This window comes from Alligator mississippiensis, chromosome 2 (genome assembly GCF_030867095.1).
Source record: "Alligator mississippiensis isolate rAllMis1 chromosome 2, rAllMis1, whole genome shotgun sequence".
In the NCBI taxonomy this organism is placed as follows: domain Eukaryota; kingdom Metazoa; phylum Chordata; order Crocodylia; family Alligatoridae; genus Alligator; species Alligator mississippiensis.
The window spans coordinates 55,444,542-55,467,969 of record NC_081825.1 but is presented as its reverse complement, the minus strand read 5'-3'; the positions used below and the strand labels follow the sequence as shown (position 1 = coordinate 55,467,969).

At 47.9% G+C, this 23,428-nt stretch overlaps 1 pseudogene; it reads left to right on the top strand.

Annotated features, from left to right (window-relative positions):
- Nucleotides 1-3,467: 3,467 nt before the first annotated feature.
- Nucleotides 3,468-3,596, top strand: LOC132248902 (U2 spliceosomal RNA; annotated as a pseudogene).
- Nucleotides 3,597-23,428: the final 19,832 nt, after the last annotated feature.

Sequence of the window (23,428 nt, the reverse complement as noted above, 5' to 3'; positions counted from 1 at the left end):
AACAAGAGACAAAAGCACTATTCATCTGTGAAGATTGGTTGATTTTAATAGATTTTGTTGCATTCCTGTTCAAACCATAAGTAATTATAGGGGGATATTTCCTTTCCACTTAAAATACCTGATTCTTCCCCATTTAAAAAAAAAAAAACCTTTAGGAAGAAGCTGAGTCTGGCATTTTTTTTTTTTTTTTAAGAAAATGTAATTAAAAGTAAAAATGCAGGAAACCATGTAAACAATGTACAATAACAGAAACTGCTTAATAATAAGCAGAATTTCTGCTCACTGTGGGAGACATTTAAGCAAAAAGTTCTGGAAACTCTATTTTAAAAAAAATAGGTTCCTAGAAATAGATCATCTTGTCAGTCTGAGTCATTCACTAGGCTATGAATTATGTGCGCCTCTGGTGGCTGGGGGGGGCATGGTGGCAGCAGGAGCATGGCAGCAGAATCGGGGGAGCTCCTGCAGATGTCACTGGTACTGTCGGCAGTAGCAAGGAGGAGGGGGTGGCGAACGCCAACCAAGGGACCACCCGCAGCCACCATTGGCAGCAGCCAGCATGGATTGCAGACTGCCCACAGACACCACTGGCAGTCTTGGCAACAGGGTGGTGAGCAGCGACTACCCGCAGGTGCTGCTGACAGTATCAGTGGCACCTTTTCTTTGGGGGTGCACATGCATCCGCGTGTACCCGCTATGTGTCACCCCTGCAGTAGGCTGTTCTTCATATGGGTTTCAAGATTATGTTTGGCCCCTTTCTTATGTCTGGAAGAGGAAGCAGCGTGAAGATGGCTCATTTACTTGCTATAAAGTTGACTAACTTGTGTAATTCTCAAGCAATCCCCTCAGCCTGGCCATAGGAGCAGTCTTACTTGGTTCAGAGTGGAAACACTGCAAGCTTTCCTCATTAGAGGTAAATGCTTTGGCTCATAAGGCTTTTAAAGATAGAATTTGTTAAATAGGGTTTGGGGAGAACTCCCATCTCCTATCTCAGAAGCAGTTACCAAGAGAAATGTGGAAGTAATGTGAACAGGAGCTTTATAGCTCACAATTTTTCAGAGAACATTAACATGCAACCTTTATATGAATGTTTCAGTGGCCCTAGTGAATCAAATGGAAATGTACTTTTCGACCTGGATGTGTGGTTTATTCAGAATTTCCTGATATGTAGTGTGAAATTTTCCACATTTGTAAAGCCATAAACTCAACAACAACAAAATAGAAATACTTTGTCCTTTTTTTAGAAGAGAAACAAGTAAGACATTTGTACTCTGATGTATTTTTGTAAAACACTGATTATATGTTATGATTTTACTGTATCTGTTATGAAGTTAATTAGTGACTCTGATAAATTAAATAATACCTGGCTGGGTGTGTGTTTGATGTTGTTAATTTTCTATAAATTCTTTTGAAGAATTGATTACAGGGCATGTCACTGTAAAATACTCTGTGCCAACTTGCATGCAAGGAAATGAAGACAACAAATCACCATTCTCTCTGGAAATCTGAACTTGGAAAGTCTAGAGTATAGCTATCTAGAAGGTGTACAGTGTGGTTGACATTCTGTGCTGAGTTTCTAGGATGTGCACTCAAAGGTAAGACAAGATGCAAATGCAGTCATCAGTCAATGCTGTGCCTTCAGGATTCTAGGCTGTTCTAGAGACTTGGGTAGATCCTGGCAGAACTGTTGCCCCCAGGCTGTTCTTCAGTCCCAAACCCCACCAGATCCCTTATAGCAGTTATGTCCTGACTCTGTCCTACATGTAATGCTAGTGCTCTGCAATCTACATATGTGTAGGGATTACTCTGTGGGACAAATATACATCTATTAGTGCTCAAATTTACCTTTTCAAAATTACATGTTCTCATTATATGTACCATAATTACTTGAATAGAAAATGACCCTGATTATAAGATGACCCCCCCCAACAATTAGATTCTATACATAGAAAATTTATCATTTTTAAATAATTTTCCAGGCAGAGAATTTAATTATTGGAGGTCTGCCTTGCATTTGCCCCCCCTCCCACCGAAACAGCAGGGAAAATAAATTTGGGGTATGGGGAAAGGGTCAGGGGACTTTTTGCTTTCTGCTTCCCCCTCCACTTTTTCCCCTGGCAGCCCTTTCCCTTTCTCCTTACTGGAAGATCCTGCTCTACCTGAGCACATGAAAGTAAGGAGCAAATTTGAAAACATAACCTTGAAATTAAACATGGCTGTAGAAGTTTGCATATAGTACCCATGCAGTTAGTTTATCCAGAATTGATGCATATTACCTTTTTTTTTAAACTGCTGCAGTTTTTACCACAGGTACTCTATTAACATACTTTGAGCACCACTTTGGCACCTAGTTATAAGTAGTACAAATTATGCATGATATTAGTCCAAAGCCAAAAGCTTGTAATTTATCACATACTTCATTGGGTGCCCTCCCCCCCATCCCAAGTCAACAGCATTTCATGCTACAGTGACAACTCAGCACTTCTGGGGGGGGGGGTGTACTCAAGACTCAAGATACCCCCCACAAAGGAGCCATGTGCTAATTAGCCCCCACTCATGATTTGAACTGGCTGACCTTGTCAAAAGTCCTGGGATACTCCAAAAATGTATTTGCAGATCAGGCTCAGGGCAACCTGGTCCAGCTTCACCACATGGAAGGCAGGACCATACTAATCATATTGTGCCAGTCTGAGAGAGGGGTCAAAAAGGGGGTTCTGGGTGAACTGTCCTGGCTCACCACGGCTTGAAAAAGAGTCATCAATGAGGGGTACTGTGCTTAATGGGCAGTACCATAGGTCTTGTTCACATGGGTTGCACTGACCTGTCTTATCATCAGTGTCTTGGTCTTTTCTTTCCTGTCATCTTCTTCTGTCTTCCTGTATTACTAGTACATTTAAGACTACATATGGTGGAGAGGGGTCTGGCATAGATTTTTTCAGGGGCAAGCCCTCTGAGGAGCGCAGTGGGTGAGGGTATGGGTATGGAGATAGGTGCCCAGGTATACTGACATATGGTGCTGTGTAATGGATTTTTAGTGTGCTTTGATCTGCCAAGTGAACCACAGGGGCCACTTGGCAGAGTGTTGAAAGTAGAAGTATATAGAAATACTGATTTTTGAAAAAAAAAAAAAAATTGTCTTGGCCTTCTCATAAACAGACACTCAGATCCCACAGTAGAAGACTGTATTAAAATGGGGCTGAGTGAAATTGGTGCTATAGAAAGACAGAAGAGGACAATGGGAAAGACATGGCAGACCTCATATGGTAGAGTGGGGACTGGCATAGTCTTTTTCAGAGGCAAACCCTTTGAAAGAGCAATGAGTGATAGCATTGGAATGTGTTGGGTGCATGGTGCTAACTGTGTAATGGGACTACAATTGTTTAATTGTCAAAGTATGTTTTGAGCTGCCAAGTGAACTACTGTGGTCACTTGACAGATTGTTACAAGTAGTTATATAAATATTTTTGCAAATGTCTTGGCCTTTTGGCTGAGATCAAATGTACCATTTTTGGCACCAAGGGGAGGGTGTTAGGGATGGCTCTGGCCCTTTTTTGGTGCCAGCCTGGTATTGCAGTACCTCCAGGCCTGATTCCAGTTCCTTGCAGACATGGGCAACTGGTGCCTCCCAAGTCAGGGCAGGGGGGTACCAGTGAGGCACGACTGGGGCAGGGTCCCCCACTGGCCAGCTAGTGGCTGGAGGAGGGGGCAGTTAGGTGCAGCCAATTATAGGGGGACACTAGTGCTCTCCATGCCCCCCTACCAGCCAGAGCACTTGCTGTCAGGAGGGCACCAGTGCTCTCGAGGGAGGGGGGTGGGCATGTACCCACCGTGTCTCCCCCTACACATCACCTATGCTTACAGAGGGAACTCCTGCCCACTTTTTTTTAAGAGCCACAAAAACAGTTTCCAATCAGCATGTTTGCCCAGTGTGGGCCATGTGTTTTATAGGCATGCTTAATGTAGGCTGCATTTAATCAACTTCATAGTTGGCTTCTATTGCTGAGCACATGCTGCTTTTGGGATCAGTTTAATGATAGACAATGTATTTAATGAGGTTTTATTGTATGCAATTGTAAGCTGAGGGGCTTTTTCCCATGCCAGCTGAGGAAAGGGGGACCTCATTTTATATTCAAGTAAATATGGTACCTTTCAATACAAATGTGCTACTAAATGTCATGCCACTGAGAACAGTGTCATTTAAATGGCTGTTTACTTCAAAGAACCCCAACTGTAGGTTCTGTAACATTGAAATAGTTGATGAATGAGGCAATTAGAAAAAAAAAATCTTTATGTACAGGCCTCAGAGCAGATCCTGCCATCTATGTTTTTAGGGTAAACATTTTTCAGTGTTGATACCAATATGGTGATTTTTTTCCAATAACTGGTACCTAGCAGGGCTTAAAATGCCCTCAGTCTGGGAAGCGTCTCAAAGGGTAGAGCAAAGAGCAAAATACAGCAGCCTCTGAAAGTATTTTGCACTAGAAATTTTAACTCGGGGAATGAGCCCTCTCTCTGTCCTAAAGGAATCATCACAAGCAGTTGAGAAACTATCTCACTCTCCTGTTCCAGTCTGTTCTTGTCTTCTTGACTGAGATTCCCATTGCAGTGGTGGCTTTTGTGACAGGCTTGTCTATCTTTTGATAACTTGGACTCATTTCAATGAATAGTTGTTATGTGATAACAATCATTACAATTAGATTTAAACTAATAATTGAAGTCTCATAAACTATTTCCAAATCTCCTGACCAACATGGTCTCTGATAAACTGTGGGTACTTCATGCTCTTCCTACTCATTCTCTCCTTTAAGCAACACTACTGCAAACTATTTCATCTTTCCTTGCTTATAGCTATTATCTATCATCTTGCCCTTCTCTCTATACAGCCTCTTCTCTGATTCTAACACATGCAACTTTTTGGCATTACTTTTTCTCTCATCATTGATTCCCACTCACTTCTTTCAGACATTGTAACAGAAGCTGAAATCAATATCTAGGCCATTAGCCACTCTTGTCTTCATCTCCATATTTGACTTGCAGCCCAGGTCAAGTACTTCCATACACACAAGCTGTGGCAGATCATATTAGAAGCAAATATTTATGGAAGTGGTAGTTATGAAGTGAATCAAATCAATTAAATCCTTAATGTTTGGTAATGCTGCAGAACTGCAGAGCCATAGAAAGGCAGGGGTAAGAGCAGGTTATTTTTCCTAACTTACCATCAGAAGAATGAAGGTGGAGTGAAGGAGTCTTCAGCCCCTGAATAACACAATGAGGGGTCACATAGATGGTCTTGAGGGCACCTGATAAGAAGAGGTTTAAAAAAATTGAAAATTGTTCGTGTGTCCTCAGGTAGACATCAAAAGGGAAAAGGGGAGTCAAGCAAGATGTGTGGGACTCAGTTGTCCCCCACCCCCTGCCCCCTCCAGCCTCCTGGGGAATGAACCGATTATTGGGAACTTGTCTTGGGGGAACCACGTCTGGACGGTGGCTGCCCTCAAGTTATTTGGGCTATTGTATACTTTTCTTTTTGTCTGATAAATGTGTCCTACCAGGCAAAAATAAAGGTAATTTCTAAACAGGACTTTTCTGATCTGACAACAAGTAGAGAGATGCCTGCTGGTAACAGAATGACAAGCTGGGGCCACTTACCCTTTATCATTGATTTAGTTACTTCCTCAACAGGATCACTAATACCAGCATCATGCCAGGATCATCTGCAGTACTAGCAGTATCAGTACTAGTTGCCCTTTAAGACAAATGCAGGTTTGTGGGGAGAAAAGGAATGAAGTGAAAAGTCTGACTGTTAGATAATATCCTAGAAAGTGGGAAACCCAGGTTCAAGTCCTTGCTCCATTACAGATGTCTTGTGTGATGCTGTGTAACATTAATTTTTTTTTCTCATTTTAGAGATGGGGGTGATGGTTCCCTATATCATAGGGGTGTAGTGAGCATAAATCCATAGCAAATAATGAGGCTTAAAATCATAGAAAACTAGAGTTGGAAGGAACATTCAAGCAGACAGAGAGATTACCTAGAAAGACAGAATGAGTGTCATTGCTTGCCTGTACTACAGAGAAGGACACATGGAGATTTTCTTGGGAACTCATATTCATGAGGAAAGAAGTGGTGATGACAGGTGTAAAGCTGCAGGTGGTTTAATTCTTCACTTTGAGAAAGGTGTTTTGGATGAAGTGCAAAAGGGTGAATAAGAAGTCCCAGGTTCCTTAATAAAGAGCTTCAGAAGAATTGATGAGAAGAAATGCTCCCTAGCAGATGTGACCAAGAACTAAATTACCTAGCATGCATTCTGAGATGAGATTAACCAGGTAAGAATGATATTTGCTGTTGATTTTCCTGGGAATGCAGAGAACTCATTTTAGCCTGCTTATCTGCTTTCTGTCTCTGGTTTTGATAAAAGTTCCTGTCATTGATTTTTCTCTGTTTTTGTTTTTACCTGTTCCACAGGAAATGTTGGAAGAGCTGGAAGCTGCACTTATAGACTCTTTTAAATCACAAAAGCAAAGTGTTGATGATACAATATGTTCTATCATGTTCAAATACAAAACATTTATTTTTTCATGCTAGGTTTCATAGATTTCATAGACATTAGGGCTGGAAGGGACCTCAGAAGATCATTGAGTCCAGCCCTCTGCCCCAGGGGCAGGAAGTCAGCAGGGATCATAAATATCCAAATGTCTCTTGAAGTAGGTGCTTGAACAACCTCCGGCGGCAGTCTATTCTATACCTTGGGGGCTCGGACAGTAAAGAAGTTCTTCCTTATGTCCAGCCTGAAACAGTCATGGAGAAGTTTGTGACCATTTGACTTTGTCATCCCTTGGGGCACTCTGGTGAACAGATGTTCCCCCAGATCCTGGTAAGCACCCCTGATAAATGTATAGGTGGCCACCAGATCGCCCCTGAGCCTGCGCTTTTCCAGGCTGAAGAGTCCCATGGCTCTCAGCCTCTCCTCGTAAAGTCTGTTTTCCTGACCTCTGATCATGCACGTGGCTCTCCTCTACACCCTGTCAAGCTTCTCCACATCCTTTTTGAATTGCGGAGCCCAAAACTGGACACAGTACTCCAGCTGCGGCCTCACTAAGGCCGAGTACAGGGGGAGATGTCCTGGGATTTGCTTGAGAAGCATCTATGGATGCAAGCCAGTGTTTTGGTTGCTTTACTAGCCACAGCATCGCATTGCAGGCTCATGTTCATCTTGTGGTCAGCGATGACTCCCAAGTGTCTTTCTTGCATAGTGCTAGCCAACATAGCACTGCCAAGCCTATAAGGATGCCTGGGAAGCACCCATCATACAGTGAGACCCACAGAGAGTCCAGGAAACCACGGGGACGTAGATCCCAGTGAACCATGTCCAAGAGGACGTAAGGCAGCCTCCCAAACTTATATAAACTTCAAAGACGTGGCGGGCGAGAATCAGAGGGTGCCCTTGGATCGGCTTGGCACAGGGGAAGGGGCCTTAAGGAGATCACGGCCCTCCTGTAGGACCCCGCCCATGACAGGGTACTTTGCATTGGTCTTTCACCAGTCCCATGGGACATTCCTCCCCATTACAGGGCAGGGATGCCCGGGTGAGGGAGATTCCTTACCCTCCATCAATGCTGACCTAGTGAAGGAACATCTTGAGAGGCTGGACACCTTCAAGTCAGCTGGCCCTGACAGTTTACACCTCGGGGTACTCAAGGAGCTGACTAGCATCATAGCTTAGCCTCTGCCATGGATCTTCGAGAACTCCTGGCACTCTGGTGAAGTGCCCGAAGATTGGAAGAAGGCCAATGTGGTGCCTATCTTCAAGAAAGGGAGGAAAGTGAATCCAACAAATTATAGGCCCATCAGCCTGACCTCTATTCTGGGGAAGTTCTTAGAAAAGATTATCAAAGAGGCCATTCTTAACAGAATGGCCAATGGCAACATCCTGAGGCCTTACGGGCTATGCGTGGCTCCAACCACCCCTTGTACCACGCCCCAAGCCTCGCAGTTGGGATAGACGTTGTTTGGTCTCTCTGTCTAATCTCATGCCCAGCTTTCGGGCCTTCTCTGTACTGCCGCCTGGCTCCCAGGCCTTCTCTGTACTGCCGCCCCCTCCTGGGGCTCTCTATGCCCACTCTGGGCCTTCTCGGTACCGCCACCCTCTCTCCTGGGCCTTCTTAAGAATACCGCCCCTCTCTTGGGGCCCTCTCTCTAGTGCCGCCCCTTTCCTGGGGCTCTCTATGCCAACACTGGGCCTTCTCTATAATGCTGCCCCTTTCCTGGGGCTCTCTGTGCCCACTCTGGGCTCTCCCCATAATGTCGCCCCCTCTCCTGAGGCTCTCTATGCCCACTCTGGGGCCTTCTCTGTGAAGCCGCCCTACTCTGGGGCCTTCTCTGTGAAGCTGCCCCTCTCCTGGGGACTTCTTTGCCCACTCTGGGACTTCTCGGTCAAGCCACCTGTCTCTCAGGCCCACCGCACTACTACCCCCTTTCTCCAGGGCTCACCGCACTACTACCCCCTCTCTTCGGGGTTTACCGCAATGCTCTGCCCTTCTCCGGGGTTTACCGCAGTACTATGCCCTTCCTCAGGGGCTCACTATGCCCACACTGGGGCTTCTCAGTAGAACCCCCTCTCTGGGGCTTGCCACGCCCACAATGGGGCTTCTCAATAGTGCCCCCTTCTCTGGGGCTGGGGTCTATGCACCCTGTACGCCATCCCCTTACTGGTGCTGGGGTCCCCACGCTGCTGTGGGTCCCCTATGAGGCCTCCTCCAACCCCTAATAGCCTCACCCAAGCCACTGGTGTAATAAATAACAACAAAGCAAAACACAAGCCTCTTGGCTACAACTTAACCATAAGCCACCTGGCTATAACAACATTGCTCAGACATCTTCGAGCTGCCATCCTTTACTCTGCTTGAGGAGTACCTGCAGTTCTCACATCTTAACTCCAGGAGCTCCTACCCCTCTGGCTGCTGGCAAGGAACTGCTAGCCTGGCCTCAGCCCTGGGCTTTATGAGGGCCAGGCCCTGCCCCTTCCGGTCAGCTGATCTCCTGATTGCCCTGAGCAACCCACAGCTGTGCTCCTTATTCCCTGCCAGGGCTCTCTCCCTGGCAGTTTCCCCTCTCTAGGAGCAGGGCACCTCAGTGCTCTGCGACATACCCATTTAGCAAGTTGGCTTTTTCCTAGGTGTCAGTCATCAGTTGTTCCATCTGGTTTAGCAGGGGTCCAATGTTGCCCTTGCTTTTCCCCACATAGCTAAAAAAGGACTTTTTATTGTCCTTGATACTTGTAGCTAGTTGGAGTTCCATCACAGGCTTGTCTTTCCTGGTTTGCTCCCTGCAGGTCCGGACCAGTGCAGAGTATTCCTCCTTGGAGGTGGATCCAGTCCTCCATCCTTTGTAGGTCTTTCTTTTTAGATGCAGGAGGTCTGCTAGTTCCCTGGAGATCCAAGGGTGCTGTTGTGCCCTTTTGCTGCCTTTCCTCTGTGATGGGATAGACTTTGCTTGCACATCCAGGATCGTTCCTTTGAGGAGCAACCACTCATCCTGAACTCCCCCCATTTGGGTTGTGGCCCTTTAGGGCCTCCCTGACAAGCCGCCTAAGCTCGTCAAATTCAGCTTTCCTGAAGTCAAGGACTTCTGTATTGCTGACTGACTTGCCAGCTTTACGGCGGATGGTGAATGTGATCAGCTTGTGGTCACTGTCACCCAGCTTCCCTTCAATCATTAGGTCACTGATTAGGTCATCCCCCACTGCTAGAACCAGGTCATGCAGCGCTTTACCTCTCATCGACCTGTCAACTTCCTGTATCAGATAGAGCTCATCCAAGCACAAGTGAAAGTTTTGCAACCACTCAGATTTGGTCCAGCACTCTTCCCATAAGATGTCTGGGTAGTTGAAGTCTCCCATGACAACCATGCACTGGGAGCGCACAGCCTTAGCCAATTCCCTGGTGAACTCCTGGTCAAGCTCTTGATCCTGGGCAGGAGGTCTGTAGTAGACTCCCACTATTGTGTCCCCTGTTCCATGTTCCCCATGGATTTTAACCCAAAGGGTCTCCAATTGTCCACCCTGGGGTGCCATTGTCAGCTTGCAGGGACTCGTACCTTTCCTTGACATAGACAGCTACACCCCCGCCCCTTTTGACCACTCGATCCCTCCTGTGCAGGGTATAGCCATCTCTACCTGTGGCCTAGTCATGGGTGGAGTCCCACCAGGTCTCCATTATCCCTATGACAGTAATTTTTTGTGTTTAGCAGGAGGACAAGTTCCTCCTGTTTATTCCCCAAGCTCCTGGCATGTGTGTACAGGTAGGCAAGTGTCCCTTTGGGGGCCCTTGACTTGCCCACAGATTGCTTCAGAGCTGGGGCAGGGGTAGACTCCCTTAAGTGTCTTGGCCTGCTGGCTTTGCATGGGTTGCTCAGTGGGCCAGCAGTAGTGGTAGTCCCCCCCATCTCCCAGCAGGCTTAGTTTAAAGCCTGATGGAGCAGTTCAGCCAGTCTGGCTGACAAGAGCTTCCTCCCCAGGGGAGAGAGGTGGAGGCCATCCCTTCCCAGCAGATCATTGCCTCTCTCATCAAAGAATGGACTGTGGTCATAGAAGCTAAAGCCTTCCCGATGACACCAGCGCCACAGTCTGTTTCTCCATTCTTTTGTTTAGCTTAATAATATCTACAGTTGTGGTAACTAAAGTGCACAGTAGGCATAATGCAGCATAGAACATTTCAAGATGCATGATCAAGCTAAGAGGGATCTCTTAGGGAAATAAGAGCCAGATCCTGCTCTGAACGACATCTATGGCAAAACTTACTGTAATGTTGGGCCACATTTGACTACCCCGTCTTGTTTTAAAATAATGGGCCAAAATCTCAGTTGACATAAATGGGAGTATTTCCACTAAAGTCATTCAGAGCTATGGGGATTTACAGCAGCAAATGCAGTCCATAACACTAAACAAATGTTGCATTAAGACATTTTGACATAAACTAGATAGCATACATATGTCAAAGTAATTTATATCAGCATCCACTTCTATGGGTGTAAATAAGCATCAGATTTGGCATTAAAAGTGACATTTGTCTCACTTGCTGCATCAAAAATCACCTCTGAAATCACAGGGCAATTCTTTCCATAGCAGGCACATGCCACTGAATGTGAGTATGAGTAAGGTTAGTTATTAAAAATATATACGGAAAGAAACTTTGCATAGCTAGTTACTATGGTACCTTTTTAATCTAGCAAATGTGTGTTAGGTCACAGATTTGTAGCTGCCTTTAGGTGACACAAAGTGCTTTAAAATCCTAAACGATTATTTAGCTAAATGGGAAAATCTCATTACAGACAACCTTCACATTTCCCAGCAGCAACAATGAAGATAAATGTGAATGCAATATCATTACACCATTCCAAAACTACATTAAATGAAGTTATAAACCAAAGATAAATTGTCCTCCAGACCACTTGGGATAGTGATTAATAATTGGGCAGTGTTTTAGAAGTGTGCAGGCAACCATTAACAATGTGCTTCATATTACTCTAAGTGTTGGGGAGTACCAGGCATAGGCAACAAGTCCGAGGTTTTTTAAATGTTATTTTGAAGCATTTCTAACTATTTCCTGCTATGTTTATTCAGTGGACATGATTAAGAGCTCCATATGTGGGTGCATCTGTATCTCAGTGGTTGCTTTGTACTTTGTCCCTTTGTGTCCTGTGGCCCTCAGTGGCCTCTTCCAGGAGCAGAGCTATTAGTACCTCTCCTACTACAAGACCACTGACCTCAGTGATGCTCTTGATACATTTTGCCTGCCTCAAAAAAGAGGTTAGGCACCATTCTTGTCAAGCTGACAGCATTTTCAGGAACACATATATTACAAGAGGGGACTGGCAATGCTTGCAAATACTTTGTCTTGACCTCTCTGCACTAGCCATTTTTTACAACAATTCAACTAATGTTATTACATGCTTTTAATGTTTTAAAATTATAGCCAGAATGCCGCCCCCCCCCCCCCCCCTGCAATGAGTGTCAGTGCTAATGAACAGGGTAATTAAGTTGGGTCCACCTTAAACCACTTAAAACCATGCTGAATCTTAGTGATTTTAAAATTGGTTTGAGTGAACAGATTTAACAAGCATCTCATTTTCTAGGTGGTGCCAAACTGGCTAAAACATTGCCTCTTAGTCAACAACAACTTGCCTCTTCTGGTCATCCCAGTTCTCTAAATTCAAACTGAAAATGCTTTCTTTTAACCTCTTGAGGTTTAAGTACATGTGAGAGGGTAGGCAGTGAACCTGGGGCAAGGAGAAGAGGATTGAACTGCAGAATGGAACTACATTTCCAACATGTTCTGTTTGGTATATTTTCAATATAACATATTCTAGGTTGATTCTTTTTCCTCAGACCTCTCAGAATTCTTTTCTTATGCCAGAAAGATCTGACACCTGGTAACTTTATCTCTCCCTTCTAGCCTCAAATAAATGTGCTTTTCTCCCCATTAAAACTTAGTCTCTTTGTTTGCATTATCACCCTCAAACACCATGAACACTTATATTACAGTGGAATAATTATATAGTACAGGGTGACGTCTGCTTTCAGAGAGAAAGGCAAAGGGATCTACTGTTCCCAAGAACTGGTAGATTCTGAGGGCAGTGAAACAGCTTTAATTTTTCATCTTCACAAAAAACCCCCCAAAACAAAACTTTAAAAATAGCCATGTTAGCAATGTATCAAAGCAAGTTTGTCCATCTTTGAAACAGAACCAAAAATAAATCATTTGGGGAATACAGAAGCTATTTTGCCTTCTATGTTATAAAGTAACACTTACAGGAAATTCATTTTTTAAAAAATAACCCTGAGGACTAGCAGCTAAAGCAAAATTCTTGACCAGTTTCTTGCCTATATATTCCTTACTGGTACTTGGTGACCTTGCCTTAGTTTTACTGGTTGTTTGGCCTCTGTTTTCAGTTTTATTTGCCTTCTCACTGTTTTAAGTCTAAGACATAGTATAAACCAGCCATGGTTTTTAAATCACCTTTTCAAACAGAAGGTACGTTTTATTTTATTTAGAAAATTTCTCCATCATGGACTTTCCAGGTCATGTGCTATTCTAGACTACTGGGAGAAAGGAGGAGCAGGAGGTGAGAATCTGAAATAAGTACAGATGAACTTTTCTTTGTTCTGTGCCTTCTGAGATCTTTGTGCTTTATACAGAAAATATGCCATCTCACGCCTCTCTTTTACCAGAGAGATCACAATGAGAAAAAATGATTCTTATTTTGGATTAAAAAGTATTTGTTATTTTATAGTTTATACCTCATCAGAGAAATTAGGGAGTTGGGGGTGGTATACATATCAAAGCAGAGCTATAATGACTATTTCCTACGTATAAAAGGCTACAGACTTCATATGGCTACACAAGGGTAAATAGAGAATGAAGAAAGATCTTTGCAGCTCTTTTGTGCTGCCACCATACAGGCAGCAAGTACAATACCTGTACAGCCGCTCCCTGGATATGGTGAGTAGTGGGAAGTAGAAGGAACCATTGTGACCACTCTTTTGCTCCTTTTCATAGATTCATAGATGTTAGGGTCAGAAGGGACCTCAATAGATCATCAAGTCCAACCCCCTGCATAAGCAGCAAAGAGTGCTGGGTCTAGATGACCCCAGCTAGATACTCGTCTAACCTCCTCTTGTAGACCCCCAGGGTAGGGGAGAGCACCACCTCCCTTGGGAGCCCATTCCAGACCTTGGCCACTCGAACTGTGAAGAAGTTCTTCCTAATGTCCAGTCTAAATCTGCTCTCTGCTAGCTTGTGGCCATTATTTCTTGTAACCCCCGGGGGCGCCTTGGTGAATAAATACTCACCAATTCCCTTCTGTGCCCCCGTGATGAACTTATAGGCAGCCACAAGGTTGCCTCTCAACCTTCTCTTGCGGAGGCTGAAAAGGTCCAGGTTCTCTAGTCTCTCCTCGTAGGGCTTGGTCTGCAGGCCCTTGACCATACGAGTTGCCCTTCTCTGGACCCTCTCCAGGTTATCTGCATCCTTCTTGAAGTGTGGCGCCCAGAATTGCACGCAGTACTCCAACTGCAGTCTGACCAACGCCCTATAGAGGGGAAGTATCACCTCCCTGGACCTATTCGTCATGCATCTGCTGATGCACGATAAAGTGCCATTGGCTTTTCTGATGGCTTCGTCACACTGCCGGCTCATGTTCATCTTTGAGTCCACTAGGACTCCAAGATCCCTTTCCACCTCTGTGCCACCCAGCAGGTCATTCCCTAGGCTGTAGGTGTGCTGGACATTTTTCCTCCTTAGGTGCAGCACTTTGCATTTCTCCTTGTTGAACTGCATCCTGTAGTTTTCTGCCCACTTGTGCAACCTATCCAGGTCTGCCTGCAGCTGTTCCCTGCCCTCCGGCGTGTCCACTTCTCCCCATAGCTTTGTGTCATCTGCAAAGTTGGACAGAGTACATTTCACTCCCTCGTCCAAGTCGCTGATGAAGACATTAAAGAGTATCGGTCCAAGGACCGAACCCTGCGGGACCCCACTGCCCACATCCTTCCAGGTCGAGACCGACCCATCTACCACGACTCTTTGGGTGCAACCCTCTAGCCAATTCGCCACCCACCGGACTGTGCAGTCATCCACATCACAGCCTCTTAACTTGTTCACCAGTATGGGGTGGGATACCGTATCGAAGGCCTTCCTGAAGTCTAAGTATACGACATCCACCCCTCCTCCTGTGTCCAGGCGTTTCGTAACTTGGTCATAGAAAGAGACTAGGTTGGTCAGGCATGATCTGCCCGCCACAAACCCATGCTGGTTTCCCCTCAGCATAATTTGCCCTGCCAGGCTCTCACAAATGTGAGCCTTGATGATTTTTTCAAAGACTTTACCAAGGATGGAGGTGAGACTGACCGGGCTATAGTTGCCCGGGTCCTCCTTCCTCCCCTTTTTGAAAATGGGGACCACGTTAGCCCTTTTCCAGTCCTCCGGGACTTGGCCCGTGCGCCACGAGCGTTCGAATATTCCCGCCAGTGGCTCTGCAATGATGTCGGCCAGTGCCTTCAGCACCCTTGGATGGAGCCCATCCGGGCCTGCTGACTTAAAGGCATCCAGTTCTTCCAAGTGACTCTGCACCACCTCAGGATCTACGTATGGAAGTCTGGCGCCTTGCTTCTGCCTCTCTACAACCCCAGTGAGAGACTTGTCGTGCCCCTCACTTAGGAACACTGAGGCAAAGAACTCGTTGAGGAGTTCAGCCTTGTCCTCCCTATCTGTCACCAATTGTTTCTGCCCATTTAGCAGGGGTCCTATTCCTCCCTGGGCCTTCCTTTTACTCCCAATATATCTAAAAAACAATTTCTTGTTGTCTTTTACTTGGGTTGCCATCCTCAGCTCCATGGTAGCTTTGGCCCGCCTAACTGCCACCCTACAAGCACGAGCAGAGGAGGTATATTCATCTTTAGTGATCTCACCCTGTTTCCACTTTTTATGTGCTCCCCTATTGGCCCTTAGGCTGCCCTGGATTTCTCTGGTCAGCCATGGAAGCCTCCTGGCCCCTTTCCCTCTTTTGCCTCGCTCGGGGATCATCTTGCTTTGTGCCCGAAGGATCGTTTCCTTTAGGCACAGCCACCCTTCTTGGGCTCCCATCCCTTCAAAACTCCTACTCTGCAGTGCTTCCTTGACTAATCGCCTGAGTGCATTGAGATCAGCTTTCCTAAAGTCTAGCACTTTCACCCTACTAGTTACCTTACCCACTCGCCGTCTTATGTTGAATTCTATTATAAGGTGATCACTGTCTCCCAAATGGCTACTGATCTGGAGGTCCCCTATCATGTCATCTCCCGTTGCCAATACCAGATCCAGTATGGCATTCCCCCTAGTGGGACCATGCACCTCCTGTGTCAGGTGGAGGTCCTGTACACAGGTTAGAAACCTGCGTGAGCGATGGGACCTTGCTGTCTGCGTCTCCCAGCAGATGTCTGGGTAGTTTAGGTCCCCCATGACTACCGCCTCTTTAGCTTTTATGGTCTCCGAGAGTTGCCTCAGGAGCCCCGCATCTATTTCTTCCCCTTGGTGTGGGGGTCTGTAGCAGACCCCTACCACCAAATCCCTTTCTCCTTGCCCCCCATGTAGCCTAACCCACAATCCTTCTACTTCCTCAACCTCGGATTCTGTCTTGATGAGGGTTGATGTATATTGCTGACTGACATAAAGTGCAACCCCCCCCCCCCACTTTCTTCCCCGACCTGTCCTTTCTATACAATCTATAGCCCTCAATATGTACCGCCCAGTCATGGGATGAATCCCACCAGGTCTCTGTTAGCCCCACTAAGTCATAGGTGTTTAGTGCAAGCAGGAGCGCTAGTTCATCCTGCTTGTTCCCCATGCTCCTAACATTAGTATATAGGCACTTGAGCCCTGCGACTGGTGCCTTTGCTGCCCCCCCCCCGCTCCGAGTCCCATGGGGCCCATTGTTTCTTACCTTCTTGTTTCTTACCTGTTCTGTAGTGCTGGCCTCCCCATGGCTTTCAGGTTCCCAATGTTCTCCTTCTTCAGGCTGGGCTGTCCTTGTGGGTGACACATGGTTTGGTGGTCCACAGCTTCCCCTGCCCTCGTACTCCCCTCCCCCCGACGAGCCTAGTTTAAAGCTCGCCGGAGGAGATCCGCCAACCTAGTAGAAAACACACGCTTACCTTTGGGGGACAGGTGAAGCCCATCCCAGCTGAGCATGTCCCTCGTCGTGATGTGCGGGTCATTGTCCAGGAAGCCGAAGCCTGCCTCGAGACACCACTGCCGAAGCCACCAGTTGGTCTCTCTCATGCAGTTCTCCTGCCGTCTTCCTCGTCTGGTCACTGGTAGGATGGAAGAGAAAACCACCTGGGCACCGAACTCCTTCAGCACGCCACCCAGAGCACAGTAGTCCGCCATCAGGTGATCGGGGGTTCTCCTGGCCGCATCATTAGTACCCACATGGACTAGGACCATGGGGTAATAATCAGTGGGCTTGATCCTGGCCTGGATTACCTCCGTCACATCCCTAATCTTTGCCCCAGGGAGGCAGCATACCTCTCGTGCCGAGGGGTCCTGGCGACAGATGGGTCCTTCCGTACCTCTCAGGATGGAGTCTCCTATGACGAGCACTCGTCGCCTCCTCCTCTGGGTCATCGTGGATCTCTTGATCTGTTTGGAGTGTGAAGAATGTGGTGTTTCTTCTTGCTCAAGGGTTTCCTCCTCCCCTTCCATCTCCTGCAGGGTTGCCAGGGCCTCGTACCTGTTCACCAGTCGGACTGGAGAAGCTGGTACCGGTTCGCTGCGTGCTGCTCCGGTCCTGGCTGTGACCGTCTGCCACTCTGCTGTGGAGGGTATTCCCCGGGGTGCTTCTTCCTTTGGTGCCTGGGCCTGCAGGGAAAGGAAATAACTATCAATTTCATCCTCCGCCTCCCTGATCCCCCTCAGCCTGCTAACCTCCTCCTGGAGCTCCCTCACCTGTGCCTCCAGAGCCCTAAGACGGGCACCTGCCGGACAGGTGTGGGGGCCCCCAATCTCTGCCCCCCCCGGCCCTGCTGGGGATACCCCACAGGCCAGGAGGTAGGGGGACACCAGCTCCCCCATGGGCTCGGTCTGGGCTCTCACACTACATTTCTGTCTTCAGAAGCAGAGCAAATGGGATCATTATTTTTTTCAAGGTTCTGGTGTCTTCTGGGTGAAAAATGAAATAGTTTCTCTAAGCAGTGGAGAAATCAGCTGCTAGTTTTAAGGGTAGAAAACTACTCCCCTTTTTTCTTGGCATATAACCAAGTTACTCCACAGTTGCCTGTACCACTCAATACTCTACTCCAGGGGTGGGCAAAATACAGCCCACAGGCCAGTTCCAGAACATGGAGGGGCTTTGTCCAGTCCACAGCAGGCCCCTCAGATTTACCTGGCCCAGGTGCTTTCTGGCTTGTGGCACGTCCCGCTGCCCCTAGGCACACAACAGGGCTGGGGAGGGTCCATGGCTGGACTAAATTTCTAGGCACCCCAGGCAGTGGCAACTCCTAGCTGCTGCCACTACTGACTCCAGCCCCATGATACTGCTGGGAACCCACACACACAGCCCCAAACCTTGCCCACCCTGTGCCTGCTCCAGACTACCTGCCCACACTGAGCAGTGGTGGTGGTGGCAGCAGCCAAGCAGAAGCTGCTGCTAGGTGTGCAGAAAAGTGGTCACCTGCCCCTCACTGCTATGGGCCCATCGTGCTACAGCCACCCCAAAGCCTGTGCCCAGGCTGCTCTGTGGCTCCTCTCTGCTGTCACTGCTGTCCCAATGGGTGGCCCAGAGATGGCAGTAATGGTGGTAGAAAGGAGCCACAGGGCAGTCTGGATACAGCCTCCTGGTAGCTGCAGCAAGAAGGGCCTGGCAGCAGTGGGGGGGAGGGGCCACTTTTGCCCCATGTCTAGAAGCAGCTTCTGCCCAGCTGCCACTGCTCAGCATGGGTGAGTGGTCCAGAGTAGGCACAGCATGGGCCAAGGCTGGGGCAGTACACTCAGCTGCTGCTGGGTGCTGGTGGTGGTGGCAGGCAGGAGTCACAGGGCAAATGGGCTCTGGGCTGTTGCGGGTGGTGGTGGTGGGGGGTGGCGCTGACTGGCCCACAACCACTCCCCAGAACTGCCTATGTGGCCCATGGGCCCATATAATTATCCTTCTCTGCTCTACTCAGTCAATGCAACTAGCCCTAAATGGAGAAAATCTGCGAGAGCCATCTGTGTAGTGATGAAGACTATCGTACATAAGGAAGGGAGAATTGCAGTCCCAACACTTCTGTTAAATGCCCTGTTTGAAATTAAATGTCTTAATAAGATCAACATGAAATATTTTATTTTGGGGAAAAAATAACCCAAGTTTTTTCTTGTTTTGTTCTTATGGGAATTAAATGGCTTTTGAAATCTTTAATTTCCTGTGGAATGGAAATTTTGCCTTTGGCTGCCTCTTTTCCTAATAATATGAATCAGGGTATACTGATCTTCAAAACAGTCTATAGGGCCAGTAGAGAACCATTCCCAGTACAACCATTATTGTAATATTCTGGAATATGTAATTCCCACATTGGTGAGAGTTAGAGACACAAGAAAAAATGCTGCAAAGGAACACTAGGGGAATAGAAAACAGACAAGGGAGAGTTTGTTTCCTGTTGTTCTTCAGAAAACGTAGAAAGCTCTAGGACATGGTAGACATTATGAAAGAACCGATGGAACAGGGTCCTTCTACGGGTTGCAAGACTGTAAGTAAGGCAGGAACATTAGGGGTCTCCCCATGGGCTTGGGAAGAGGCACAAGGAGTATAATAGGGACTGAGAGACAGCCTTTAACCTTCATATGTTCCCATAGGGTAGTTTCCTACCCCAGATACTGCACAAAGTATCTTAACGTTAATTAATTCTAAAAAGTATATATTTTTAGGACATTGTCACTGGCACCGCAGTGCGCAATATCCCCGAAGAACAGCCAGCTCACATAAATGGTTTGTTCTCTGTGGATGAAAAACTGCCCAGGGTAACATGTTACCCCAGGTGTGAATTTGTTTTTCCATATGGGGTAACTGGACTTCCCAGTTTAATTGGAGAAAACGCGGATTTTCCTTTTTAGCAGGGAAACCCACAGATTCCCCAATTTGCAAAGAGCTCTGCAGGTTGGCTGAGTTTCAGCCTGCAAGAGCTGTTTGCAAAAGGGGCAGGAAAGCCCCAGCCCTTCCCAGAGGGGGAGGGAGAGGGGGAAAGGGTGGAACCCAACATAGTTACTGGAGGCTGCCTGAGGAGGATCAGTCTTCTTCATTCCTGGAGGTAAGTGGGGTTTGGGGGTTGCAGGGCAGGGCTGGGAGGGAATTTGGCTTGGGGCAGAGGGAGTGAGGCTGTGTTGGGGAAAGACATGGAATACCTGCCTGTTGGGCCTTTCCCCTCCCTCAGCCAGGGCAGGTGGGTGGGCAGGTGGGGGTAGGGGGGAAAGAAACAGAGCACACCCCAGGGCATGGCAGAGGAGCATGAGGGGTAGTGCCAGCCCCCCCACCTCCACCTAGTTGATTCTGTGTCCTCTCCCAGGAGCAGGGCCAAGGGGGTGAGGGCAGCAGTGCTCCTCTCTGGGCCATACATGTGCTTCCTGGCCAGAGGGAAGGGGGAGTTCACACATGGCATCCACCACCACCATTGCGCTGCCGCCGTTATATGAGCAGAGGTGTGGTGTGGGGGCAGCTGCTGGGGCCAGTGCCTGCCAGCAGCAGTGTGGTGGTGTCAGTGGTGGCCACTGCATACCAGTACCACTGCAATGCTGCACCCCATGTCACTTGCCCAGAGCAGGGCCAGGGGAGCTAGGAGAGCAGTGCCTCTCTGTGAGCTGCACATACTTACCCAGCTGGGGGCTCATGGGGGCTCGCACACAGTGGCCGCCACCGTACCACTGTATCCTCTGTGGCTTTCCTGCTGCCAGCCGCAGGGAAGAGGCATGAGGTGCAGTGGTGGCAGTGCAGTGGTGGCCGCTGCATGCATCCCCCTCCTCCCCCCTGGCCAGGAAGTACATGTGAAGCTCACAGAGGGGCACCGCTGCCCTCACCCCCCTGGTCCTGCTCCAGGGAGTGGGCACAGAGTGAGCCGAGGTGGGGGGGCGGGAGGGCACCGTGGGGCCAGCAGTGCCCCTTGCCCTGCTGCTGCTGCACCCTGGGTCACACTTTGTTCCCCCCCCCACCCCACCACCTGTTCACCCACCCAGGCTGAGGGAGGAGGAGGTGTTGGGGAAAGCCCTACCAGGAATGCCCACCAGCTGGCAGGAACTCCATGTCTTCCCCAAACCCCAACTGCTTCCTCAGCCTCCAGCCAGCTTCCCCACCAGTGGTAGTGGTGTGGTGGCAGCTGCCGTTTGTGAGCTTCCCCTTCCTTGGCGAGGTGGCATGTGTGTGGCCTGCAGAGAGGCACCGCTGCCCTTGCGCCCCCCCCCCCGGGAGCAGGCACAGAGATGCACTCCTCCCCCATTCTCAATATGCTCCCAACCCCTTCCTTTCCCCCACATACCCCCACACACACCTACCTGCTGGGGTGTGTGTATACGTTTGTGTGTCTGTACCTATGTGTGTGGAGCTGGGGGACTCTTGTGGGGGTACTAAGGGGGACAAGCAGGACTGGGGAGGCTGTGGAGGGGTGAGTGAGGACCATTAGCAGGGACAGGGAGGACTGTGGGGGACCTTTAATTTTTATGATGGATTTTGGATTTTTTTATCAGAGAATTTGCAATTTTTTTATCAGATAATTTGTGGTTTGTTTGTTTTTTTTATCAGGGAAAACCAGGATCCAGACAGGGGGAAAGATGGGCAGAATGTAACCAGATGACAACTGCAGACTTAGCAAATTGTTCATTCATAGAATCATAGGGCTGGAAGGGACCCTGAAGGATCATTGGGTCCAGCCCCCTGCATGAGCAGGAAAGACATCTGGGGTCAGATGACTCCAGCCAGGTGACCAGTCTTCTCTTGAAGACCTCTAGGGTAGATGATTGCACCACCTCTGAGGGGAGCTTGTTCCATGGTCTGGACACTCTAGTTGTAAAGAAGTTTTTCCTAATGTTCAGCCTAAAACTATCTTCCAGGAGTTTGTGGCCATTGTTTCTAGTTTCCCCTTGGGGTGCCTTGGTGAACAGTTGTTCACCGAGCCCCTGATGTACGCCTCTGATATAGCAGTAAGCCACAATCAGGTCCCCCTTCAGCCTTCTTTTCTTAAGGTTGAAGAATCTGAGATCCCTCAGCCTTTCCTCATATGGCTTGCCATACAAGTCCCTGATCATGTGGGTGGCCCTTCTCTGGACCCTCTCAAGCTTTAGCATGTCTTTTTTGAAGTGTGGTGCCCAGAACTGGAAGCAATGCTCTAGCTGCAGCCACACCAATGTTGAGTAAAGTGGTAGAATCACTTGAATTTACTGGAGATGCATCGATTGAACCATGCCAGAGTTTTATTGGCTCTAGTGGCTACTGTGTCACACTGCTGGCTCATATTCATGCTGGGGTCTATTGTTACCTCTAGATCCCTTTCATTTGTAGTGCTGGTCAGGTTAGTGATGCCCAGCCTGTAGGTGTGCTGGGGGTTCTTCCTTCCCAGATGCAGCACTTTGCAGTTCTCTACGTTGAACCTCATCTGGTTACATTCTGCCCAACATGCCAGCCTGTCTAGGTCTGCTTGTACCTGCAGCCTATCTGTGGGTGTGTCCGCACAACCCCATTTCTTGGTGTCATCCACAAACTTGGCCAATGGGCTTTTTGCCCCCTCATCCAGGTCATTGAGGAAGATATTGAACAGTACTGGGCCACGTACTGACCCCTGGGGTACACCGCTGCCCACATCTCACCAGGATGACACCAACCCATTCATTTGGACTCTGTGTCCTACCCCGCAACCAATTTCACAGCCACTTGATGGTCCCACAGTTGAGCCCGACACCCTCCCGTTTTCTGATCAGTACCTCGTGGGATACCAGGTCGAAGGTTTTCTGGAAGTTGAGGTATATGATGTCATATGGGGTCATATGAGCCCAGTATTCTCTCCTGTCCAGGGCAGGGGGTCAGATTTGAAGATCTACTTAGGTCCCTTCTGACCCTACATCTATGATTCTATGTCAAACACTTTTCTCTCATCCAGGTGATGAGTCACCTGATCATAGAAAGAAATGAGGTTGGCCAGACAAGACCTGCCCGTGATGAAGCCATGCTGGCTGTCATTCAGTACCATGCCTTCTGCAAGTTTGTCACATATAGCCTCTTTGAATATTTATAGGATTTTCCCTGGAATAGAAGTTAAGTTAATTGGCCTATAGTTTCCCGGGTCTTCATGCTTCCCCTTCGTGAAGATGGGCTCAACATTGGCCATCTTCCAGTCCTCTGGGATTTCTCCAGATGCCCATGATTTTTGAAAGACCTTTGCCAGGGGCTCTGTGATTACTTTGGCCAACTCTTGCAGCACTCTTAGGTGGAGTTCATCCAGTCTTGCTGATTTATATACGTCTAATTTCTTTAATTGATCATACACCAGTTCTATGAAAATGGTGGGAATGGTGTCAATTCCAGCCTGCTCATTCTGTGTCCTACCTGGCATGTTGTTCCCCTTGGTCTTGTGAAAGACTGAGGGAAAGTAGTCATTTAGGAGTTCTGTTTTTTCCTGAATGGTAGTGACCAGGTATCCCGAGTCATTGATCAGCAGCCCCACACTCCCATTAGTTTTCCTTTTATTCCCTATGTAGATAAACAAGGATATTTGTTGTCTTTGATTCTTGTAGCTAGTTTTAGTTTGGTTTCTGCCTTAGCTTGCCTAATCTGTTTTCTACAAGTGCGGGCCATTTCAAGTAGTCTTCCTTAGAGGCTGTCCCAAGAGTGCATTATTTGTACACCTCTTTCTTTTTCTGTAGGAGGGCTGCAACTTCCCTGTTTAGCC